This window comes from Arachis duranensis, chromosome 4, assembly GCF_000817695.3.
Source record: "Arachis duranensis cultivar V14167 chromosome 4, aradu.V14167.gnm2.J7QH, whole genome shotgun sequence".
NCBI lineage: Eukaryota > Viridiplantae > Streptophyta > Magnoliopsida > Fabales > Fabaceae > Arachis > Arachis duranensis.
The window spans coordinates 107,104,576-107,116,072 of NC_029775.3; positions in this window are offsets into that span (position 1 = coordinate 107,104,576).

The window sequence follows — 11,497 nt, forward strand, 5'->3', positions numbered from 1 at the left end:
TGCTAAAGGATATTTTTGTAAAACATAATTTTTTTTTTGAAAATAGATAAAGTTAACATTAGTTAATACAAAAAAAAAATTAAAATTAATTAAAGAGGAGATTTTTTAAATGCTATAAAGGAGAAAAATGTACATTTTACAAATAGAGAGAAGGGAGTATCATTTTAGTATTTAAGAGAGAAAAAAAGTGAAATTTTTTCTAAAAATAAAGATAAAATATATTTTTTATCTTTAAAATTTATTAAAAATTTTACAAACATATCTAAGTTTTGTTTTGTTTCAGTTTTAATTTAAAAAAATTTTATTTGCATCAAATTTATCCTTAACAACTAATTTTTCAAAACAATATAATTATGACTAATTCAAGAATAAATTCACAATAACAACCTTTAACATAAGCAAATCAAACATATTTATCATGCGTTATTATTGGATTAGTTCTAAATTTTTAAAATTTAATTATATATCTGAAGTAAATTTAAAATTTTTGAGACAAAATTAAAGCATAATAAAATTTATTAGGGGTATTTTTAAAATTTTTGACAAACTTCAAGAATAAAAAATATATTTTACCCTAAAAATAAACGATGTTCACCCTGACACCATCATATATATGCATATTAATATATAGGGTAAAGTATTATTTTGATTACTAATTAATATTTAGATTAAGTTTTAATTTAGTATTAAATATTTTAAATATTTTATTTCAATCTTAAAAATTAAATTTTTTATTTTAATCTTAAAAGTTTTAAAATTTGTTTTAACGTTATTCTACAATTAAATCTGACACGAATAATTAACATATTAAAGAATCAATAACGTTTGATTTATGTACATAAGTAAAATTATTGATCCACAACAACGATTACCAATATAAAATTTTTCTTTGATTCTGAAGTGTTGATGATTGATCGATAGAATTTAGAAATTTTTTTTACAAGAAGGAGATCAACAAAAAAAAGTGTTATAATAAAATTCTGGTTATCTTTTTCTAATACATAGAAGATATAACTTATAACAATAACGTTGTTAATGTCTATATCTATTATTCTATTAATTATTTGTGTCAAATTTAATGATAGAACAATATTAAACTCGTTTAAAATTTTTATAAATAAAAATAAAATATTTAAAACATTAAAGATTAAATTAAAATTTAGTTCAAATACTATTAAAAAGGAGAATAATAATCCCTTTAAATTTTAATTTTTTTATATAAATTATATATAAATTTTAATTTATTCTCTTTTAAAATTTTAATTTTAATTTTATTTTATTATGAAATAATTTTTAGTCTTTTTAATATTTTATCTATCTCGCCCGCGGTTCAAAATAGTAATATGTAATATAATTGAAGGTGTATAGGAATAAGAAGAGTAGCCATATAAGCAAAGGGAGTGGCATGTGCCTATTACTATTACTATTAGTGGAGTAGAGTGGACTTCAAGTTAGGTGAGAAACAAGAGAAGCCGCCATCTTTCCATGCATAATTAACGACCTATTAAAAAAATTTTCAAGATATACTATATAATGAAATTATTATTCCAAAAATTTAAATTAATTAAAAATATACAGATAAATAATAATATTTTTAATATATATCAATTAAAAAGTAAAATTAAGATTCATTTCTGGCTTAGGAGGATTATCATCCATTTTTAATAAGGTTTACTATGCTTTCTAAGTTTCCGTTTGATGAAGTGACTGACCAAATTAAAGTATCATCATGTGAATATGTGATACAATTCTACCTCAAATTAAATTATAAATCTCTCTGATATTAATGTGTTGACGTTGAAGTGCGTGATTGGAAGGATTGAAATGCATGCTAACTATTAAACCGACATCTTTTTGTCGACCAAGGATTTGTGTCATATTGTTCTTTTGTTAATGTTGTCAAGTTGGAGCCACTTTTAAGTACCAAGTTTCTTTAAGTTTTCAAATTATATATATTACTCTTATTTGGTTTATAATATAGTTCGGTTGTTCGGGAGAATGGGGATCGGATGAAATGGAGGTTGGTGCAACCATATGAGATAGGATCTGGACCTGGGCGCGAGTTTTCGGGATGAGATGATCGTTTGAGTCGTTGATGGGTCGGCGGGTGAAGCCACTTGCGAGAACATACCGATGCTAAAATCAGTGTCCGTACAAAGAGACGGCTAATTAGGGTAAGAAAGGTGACGTACCTCTCAAGAGGGGTAGGTCCCTCTCCATTTATACTTTGTACTAGGGTAAATCCATTCTCTTGGACCCATTCGTCTAGAAACTTCTGCAAGTTGTCCAGATTCTCTGTAGGTCATGAGGTGGCACGCGGGTCACCTCTAGGCGTGCATCAAATACTCGGCGGGTCGGGAATCCGCAAGTGGATCCATGGCGGTTGTTGGACTGGACCAGAACAGTGCTCCCAACGTACTAGGTCGCGGGTCGCAAAGCTCGTGATTGGTATGTTTGATCTTCTTGCGCTTTTCTGGGTCGGGCCCTTTTTTGTTCGGGAACCCATCAACGAGATCCACACCTCCAATGCGCATGAGTTGCTCCCAACAGTTGCTTGAGGCGTCGTTTCGATTTCTGTGCGAGAGCATTTATTGTCCTTTATAACTTATTTAAAAGTAGGAAAAAAGTCTGTTTTGCCCCTACCTTTCCGCGCTCCCCTAACGGTTACCATTTTTCACCATTTACTTTCTATCTTCATAATTCCCACTTCTTCCTTTCACTTCTCAAACTTTCCCATTCTCTCTTACTATCTCCATTTTGAATTCTCATTTGGCTTATTGCGAGGCTTAGTGCCTCTTTCTACATTCACCTTCTCTTCATCAATCCTTCTTGCATTACCTCCTGGTAAGTGATTCTCTTATACCTGCTTCATTTTTTCTTTATTGTTAATGGTTATGTTTCGTATTTTTGACTTCCTGTTAAATTCTGACTCTACATAAGCTAGTGTTGCCATTGTTAGATATTCTTTAAAGAGTACCGTAGGCATTTTTTTCTAGATTTATGCATTTTTCTTGGATTTAGTCCTTGAACTAGTGCAAATATTGTAGAGTAGTAACGTAGCAGAATATAGTTCCATCTTTCCGCTTTCTTATGAATTTCTGACTTTTTGAGTTGACTTAAGTGGTGCCTCCATTGTAGGTATGGCACAACAACCTGCGGCACACAATGTTGTGGACCGCTATATTTGGGTTACCTCTGACGTGAAAAACACAACTTCCCGGGTAACTCGAGAGGAACTATCAGGTTTTCGTCCCGGGTGAATAGGAGCGCATCTGTCACTTGAACATGGCGTCTCCACGGATAGTTGATTGGATGTGGGTGTAAAAACCAATGTTCACCACATTAGGTCTCCTGTCTTCCCTTTTCTCCTTTCATCATCTCCTTGCTAAACCGTTGTGATGTCGCTCCGTCGCAACTTCACCCAAATAGATGGGCAGCCATCCGTACTTTTGAAATGGTTTGTGAATATCCGTACTTTTTATATCTTTTCTTACTCACTAACCCCTCCTGAAAAAATAAGGCATCTAAGACAGAGATGGTAAAATAAGAGAAGATACTTAAAAACGAAGGGTAGGGAAAAATGTTAGGTCGGGAAGTCGCGGTTCAAGAGTAGAACCTCTTTACGTTCGCCACATTCCATGTCCTCGGGATATCGTTCCCATCCAACTGTTCTAGCTTGTAAGCACCATTCCCGAGGACTTCTCTTATTCTGTACGGGCCTTCCCAATTAGCTACCAATTTACCTTCTCCTAAGGTCGGTAGACGGATGTTGTTGCGTCGTAACACCAAATCACCTTCCTCGAAGTTTCTGTTCAGCACTTTGCTATTGTAGCACAAGGCCATCCTCTGTTTTAGTGCAACTTTTGATAAGTGGGTCATTTCCTTTATTTTGTCAATCAGATCATTCTCGATTGCTTCAATACCACCGCCGAGGAGTAGCCTTGGGCTCGGTTCTCCAATTTTCACGGGAATGATCGCGTCGACCCCTAAGTAAGACGGAAAGGTGTCTTCCCAGTGGAGGACTGTGGCGTTGTCCTATAGGACCATAAAATTGAAGCTAGCTCGTCTACCCAAGAGCCCTTTCGTCAATCAAGGCGCTTTTTTAATCCATTGAAGATAACCTTGTTCGCCGCCTCGACTTGACCATTATTTTGGGGATGCTCCACTTGAAAACTTTTGTTTGATTTTCAACCCGGATAAAAACTCTCAGAACTTTCTGTCAGAGAACTTGTCCCGTTATCCGAGACCATGAACCCTGGGATTCCAAACCTAGAGATCACTTGTCTGCACAAGAACTTTCAACAATTTGTTGACGAAATGCTGGCTAACGGTTCTACTTCCACCCACTTGGTGTAGTAATCGATGGTCACTATGAGATACTTAACTTGCCTCGGGGCTATTGGGAATGGCCCCAAAAGGTCGACTCCCTTCTGGAAAAAGGGTCACGAAGCCAACATGGAACTCATCTCCTCTGTTGGGGCCTTATAGAAATTTGCATTCTCTTGATATTTCTTGCATTTTCTTACGAATTTTTGGGCATCCGCCATCATAGAGAGCCAATAGTATCCTGCTCTAACGAGCTTTCTAGCTAACTCTTTTTCTCAAATGTGGTGACTACAACATCTCCCGTGGACTTTGTTTAGAACGTAATCCGTCTAGTTAGGACATAAACACTTCAGCAGAGGCTGATTAAGCCCTCATTTGTAGAGCTACCCCTGTATTATCACATACTTGGCAGCTTCCCTTCTTGTCACCTTAGCTTCCTTTTTGTCCTCAGGAAGTGTGCCATCTTCGATGAAATGTTGGATTGGGTCGATCCACGACAGGAGGCTTGGGACTTGGTTTGCACAAAGGGTCACCGTCGGTTTCCTGCACCGTGCTTGGTGCTCGCGAGCTTCAATAGGAAGTCGGGCCTTGCGTTTCTCTCTCTGGGCACATGCTAGATTACTACTTCAAAACCTTCACATGACTTTTTTGTTCTTTTCAAATACTTTTGTAACAAGGGATCTCTAGCGTGGTAGGTTCCGTTTACTTGAGAAGCCACGACCTACGAGTCACTGCTTTTCAGTTTCCGCAATGGATGAGTTATTGGATGAATTATTTGAAGCTACGGTTTTCTCCTAAGCTCGATTTATGCTCTGGCTACCACCAGATTTTAGTAAATCCTATGGATAGAGTCAAGACAACATTTTGAATACATCAAGGACTTTATGAGTGGCTAGTGATGCCATTTGCCTTGACCAATGCCCCTGCAACATTTCAAAGCCTCATGAATGATATGTTTCTACTGTATTTGAGGAAGTTTGTGCTGGTATTCTTTGATGATATCCTTGTTTATAGCTCAAATTGGCATAATCACTTGTAGCATCTAGAGATTGTGTTAAAATTATTGCAACAAGAAACCTTATTTGCCGAATTATCAAAATATCTTTTTGGTATGTCTAAAATAGACTCTTTGGACCACACAATTTTAGGACATGGAGTGCACATGAAGACTGAATAGGTGAAAGCCATGATGGATTGCCAGCAACCTTTGAACCCTAAATAGCTTCGCAGATTCCTTGGCTTGACTAACTATTACACAAGACTTATTAAAGGTTATGCTTCCTTAGTTGCTCTAATAACCAATTTGCTCACGAAAGATGCCTTTGAGTGGAATGGCATGGCTGTGTTAGCTTTCCAAGACCTCAAAAAGGCTATATATTACAGACCAGTCTTAGTCATGTCCAATTTTGAGTTGCCTTTTGAATTAGCTACTGACGCTTCTAGAACTGGTATTAGAGAGATTTTGTCACAAGATAAGCATTCTATTGCTTATTTTTCAAAGAAATTGTCATCGTTGATGCAAAACAGTTTGCACATACTTGTGATTCTTTTGTTATTACAAAAGCAGTTGCTAAGGTTTGGTATTATCTATTGGGAAAGATTTTAAAACTAAATCATAAGAGCTTAAAATCACTGCTGGAGTACGATTTGCAAATGCCAGAGCAGCACAGATGGCTGTATAATCTCCTCAGCTATGACTTCGAGATACAATACAAATCAATTTTGGAGAACATCCTTGCTTATGTGTTGTATCGTCGTTATTTTGCTACTTGGTCCTATCCAACATCTAATTGGTTAGAGACTTTAAAAAAGGATATTGAATATGATGAAAAGTTTAAGGTTATCCTTCACCAATGCATTAACAATTCTCTTGAGAAAAATTCAAAAATTATAATAGTTTAATTACTCAGTCGGTCTATATAATTTCATTGAATTTTTAATTAAATTTTTATATTTTTTTAATCAGGTCTTATATTATATATGATTTTGTATTCTCTCCGGAGTAAGGAAACGTGGCAGAAGATCCATACAATTTGGGCCAAAGAAAGTGTGAGAAAGAGAGCTACTAATAGAAGGTTGAAAGGCTATCATATCATTGATAGCGAGCTGTGGTATATTTTTTCCTCTACTAATTTTGCATTCTTTATTCTTCTTCTTAGTGACCTATTCTTCACTCACTCTTCCGTCCTTATTCTGATCCAGATTTTCTTGCACGTTGGTGGCCTTCATTTCTGGAACTTGTTATTTCAGGCTTCTTTTTATCTTCTAATTCTATTGCCACTTTTTATACCTTATTTTTCATTCTTTGTCTCTTATTATTGTTTTATTCAGCTGTAACCTCTTTAGGTACACTTGTACCACACTCTCCATTCCATATCAATACAACTATCACTATTTCACTTTTCAATATTCACATTGTGCACTTATTAAAATTAATACAACTTTCGATAATTAATCTCAAAATCACCTTGGATTCCTCATATGGATTCAAGATTCCAAATTGATTTTTTGTCCGTTAGAAATTTGGAACTCACATTGATTTCACTTTGAAGTGAAACTCTATTAACAAGTGTTAAATTATAAATTTTTAAGTTAAAAACTCTAATACTATAATCTTATAAAATCATTTAATTTAAAATTTTAAAGTGTTAGATAGAAATATATAAACAATTATATATTTTTGTCAAAAAAATTTGTTATTCTACAAGTTTTTTTAAAGTTTGTCTTGCGCTCAATTTTTATTTTTTTTTAGAATAATAAATTCAAACTCTAAAATCGTTATGTCATGAAAATTATTTATCTAAAAAAGTTAAATCGATAAAAAGAAGTCATCCAATATACTTATAAAAGACATGTTTTACAAATTAAACTTGTATTACTGTCCATCTTTGAAATAAGAATTTCTGTATCAATTAACTTAATTATATCGGCAATAAAGAAAGAAATTATAAATTCTCTATCTATATTGGGATAGACATTGATACATAGAAAAAATTAAAGATAAGAAGAAAGAGACAATACACTTTTTACTTTTTATATTAAGTTGAAAATTATGTTTTTTAAAATTATAGATGATTAAAATATTAATTTTAAATGTGATCGTGGTATTGTTTGATTTAAAATACATCGGACTAATATAAAAATTGAATTCTAAAAATATAGAGATTGAAAGGTTTGATTTTTATATTTTAAGAAATCAAATTCTTTGATTTCTGTTTTAAAAAATAAAAAAATTTTAAGTAAAAAATTATATTTTTTAATTTTAATTTCATTTACAATTTTTAAAAATATTAAAAATAACAATGTTAATGTATATTACTTGTCTCACTTTCTTATAAAAAAAAAAAAAATAGCCAGTGACAATAACCATGGTTCTAGGTGTTGCCACTTTTGTCACACATTTCATATGACGTGACTGAAACGGAACAACACCAATCAAATTCTGGAGAACACCACCCATTCTTCTCAAATGCTATATGCTATTAGCTTAGCCTTTTGCTTATACTCTTAATTAACTTTTAATTATTTATTATTAGTCATTCTGATCTCTTCGGATTTATTTCTTACTTCGTTCTTTATTTGCATCTTTCAATATTTTACTTTTCCTAATCTGTGCAACGTGATATATATTGGTCAAAGATATAATTATTAGTTTAAATTTTAAAAAAATTATGATATAATATTAAATTTTTATAACTGAAATATTTATAGTTTGAAATAATATTTTTATGAAAGAATATGTTAAAAATTTAATTATTTATACTTTTTTTGTTAATTTTAATTTTTGAAAAAAATAGTATCAAAACTTAATTAAGAGATTTTTTTAAATTTATCTAAAATAAAGGTCAGGTCTAAACTTTTTCCTTCACTAATTGAAAATAAAGTCAACTTTGTTGCAATATTGTGCTTCTGTTTACTAGCTATAGTATAATATATTCACATAGGAAAAGTACGAAGAGCTAATAGAATATTTATATAATATGTATAATAAAGGTTTATGAAGTATTAAAGATATAATTATTAGTGTTATCTTTTTTATCAACTAAAATTTTTGAAATAAATGGTATCATAATATTATATTAGAGTATTAGATCCAAAAAGTTAAGAATTCAATTCTTAATGAACTCCAAAAATATTTATTATTTCTAGTACTCAGATAATTATATGAGAAAATAGACTCTTTTATTTTTTACTCTGTAATTCTAACTATTTTTAGAGCCAGCGACTCTAAATAGTAGTCCATGATCACATGCATGGAGTCCTGACGACTTTATAAGAATTTTTTTTATTTAATTGTTAAAAATATTCTTCTTGTTCTTCATTTTTATTTTTAGTTTTTTAATCTTACTTATCCGTTAATTATGAGTCGCTCGCTTTTGCATGCACGACATTGAATTTTCTGGTTTTTGGTTAGTCGTATGTGTGTAGTCAATCCATATTATTTTTCTATTTTTTTATAACATTTAAAACTTAAAATTTAGATTTTAATATAGTGTAATATTACTCACAAGTAACATTTCATCCTTCCGAACCGATATGATTAGAGTAAATAATCAAATTGATCCTATGTTTAGTTTTTCAATTTAATTATTAAAATTTTTTTTAATTAAATTTATTTTTTAAAAATTTTAAATTAATTATGTTAATTTTTTATTATTTTTTATTGATGGTATCAAAATTTATTAATATAACACGTTAAATAATATCAACACATTTTTAGAAGTTTTAATTGACTATTAATATAATAAATTTATAAAATTAGATCAAATTAAAATCTAATTGAAGGAAGAATTTGAAGTATTAAAATTCCTCAATTTAAAATTGATTTGATTTAATTTTTTAAATTAATAATGTTAATAGTCAATTAGAGTTATTAGATATGTATTATGATATTATTTAATATACTATATTAACAAACTTTGTCACTATTAGTAATAAAAATAATGAAAAAACTAACATGACTAATTTAAAATTTTTAAAAGATAAATTTAATTAAAAATAAGTTCAGAAACCAATTTAAAAATTGAATAATTTTTTAAGGACTAATTTGATTATTTATTCAATATAATTAATTTAGTATGATATATATACACTCAGACTTTGAAACCAAAAGATCTTTAATTTATATACCGCGATTTATGTGGCCAATTGAATTACATGACATTGTTCAATAATCAACATATATATAGTTAAGAATTTAATCATGATACCCTAACAGTAAGTTTAATATAATTAGTTAATTAACTTATATGTTTAGATAATTTTAGAATCAAATGTTTATGTTTAATTATGACTCTTAATCAAAACTTTTAAGTAAAATTAAAAAATTAATCATTTTTAATGATGTAATAATACACAATTACATATTTATATAAAATTATTTTATACTATCAATTATCTATACAAATTAAATCCTAATAAAAAATAGCCAAAATATATTTCTGTAAAAGAAACAAACCAATTAAGATAGAGTTCGTTAAAGCTAAGAGCTCAATAATATACAACAAAGTGAAGAAGCTAAGATTCTTTACATACAAGCTAAGGGAAATGAAGAAGAGAAGTTAAAAAAATAATAATAGAATAGGGACCAATTTGTTGGTTTTTTGTTTGTTTATTAACAATGCAAACAAAACGGCATTACACATGGTTTGAAGAAAATGCCATTTGTCAAAGGCACGTTAACAACGTGGCATGCACTGAAAATCTGAATGGCGGTGCCTGGCTCCTCTCACATGCATGGAAGCAAGGAGAGGTGTTAGTAATAGTGATAATAATAAAAGTAACAGTGATATATCAGAATCTAATTAATAAACACCCATCAAATTGGAGTTTTTGTTCTCTTTCGATAACAATACTCATTTCGCTGAATAAATACCATGTATACTTCTTCGGTTATTATCTTTTGGTGCACCATCTATGTCCAGAAAATATTTCTGAGCCGAGTTGAGTCGAAAAAGATCAATTTAATATATGAGTTTGAATTCAAACTCAAACTTATCTCATAAATTTATGAATTTCGTTTATTAAATTGTTAATAAATTAAACTTAAATTGACTCATGAGTTGATTATTGACTTATTTTCAATATTAGTGACTATTTAATTATTATAAATATTTTTTACTATAAAATTCTCAGACCTGTATGTCTATTGAACAATATACATAAAATATGTAAATTAATTAATAAAATATGTTCAAATATTTACAACTTTGATTAATTTCTATTGGTTAGTTATCTTTGTTTTATTTTTTTTAATTTCATTGTGTTAGCACACATATATTAAAAATGATTAAAATTACACAATTTCTATTATTCCATATATCTTATTTTCTCTATTTCGATTCTAAGTCGTCTTTTGAAGAAAAATAAATAAATGAGATACATGACACAAAATAAATTGAAATAAATAAAATATTAAGTAACTTAATTATTGATATGTATTTTGACGGTGAAAATATTTTTTAGGTTTAATTATTTTATTAGTTTTCATAGTTCTATTAAAATTTTAATTAGATTTTTATATTTTTTTAATTAGGTCTTTACACTATTTTTAATTTTATAATTAAATTTTTTTTAGTGTAAAAAATATTAGAATAAACTGAATATTTTTTTGCAAATTAAAGATATTCATAATTAAAAACCTAACTAAATCTTTGACCGTATGTATATTGTGGGAGAAATATTTTATTAATTTTAATATTTTTAATATGAAAATGATCTAATTATAAAATTAAAACTAATATAAAGATTTTATTGAAAAAAAAGTATATAGACTTAATTAAAAATTTGATAAAACTATAGAAATCAACAAAATAATTAAACTTATTTTTTATAAAGTTATAAAATATTCAAATAAAAATGTAGTAAAAGCATTAAATTTGGTCAATTTTTTTTAAAATACTTTAAATTAAGGCACTTTAAAAAATACCATATAAATTTTAATTTTAAGCATTAACAAAATTTCTCGTATCTTAATTAACTTTCATATTTATTTGACTGACTTTATTTATTCATTTGTTTGAAAAATTATTTGACTGACTGAATTTAATTATTATTGAATTGTATTATTTGTATTCTGAAAGTCTATATATATATATATATATATATATGACATGACATTACATTACAAAAATAACAAATTATTATATTCGTTTCAAGTGAGTTTTCCTTT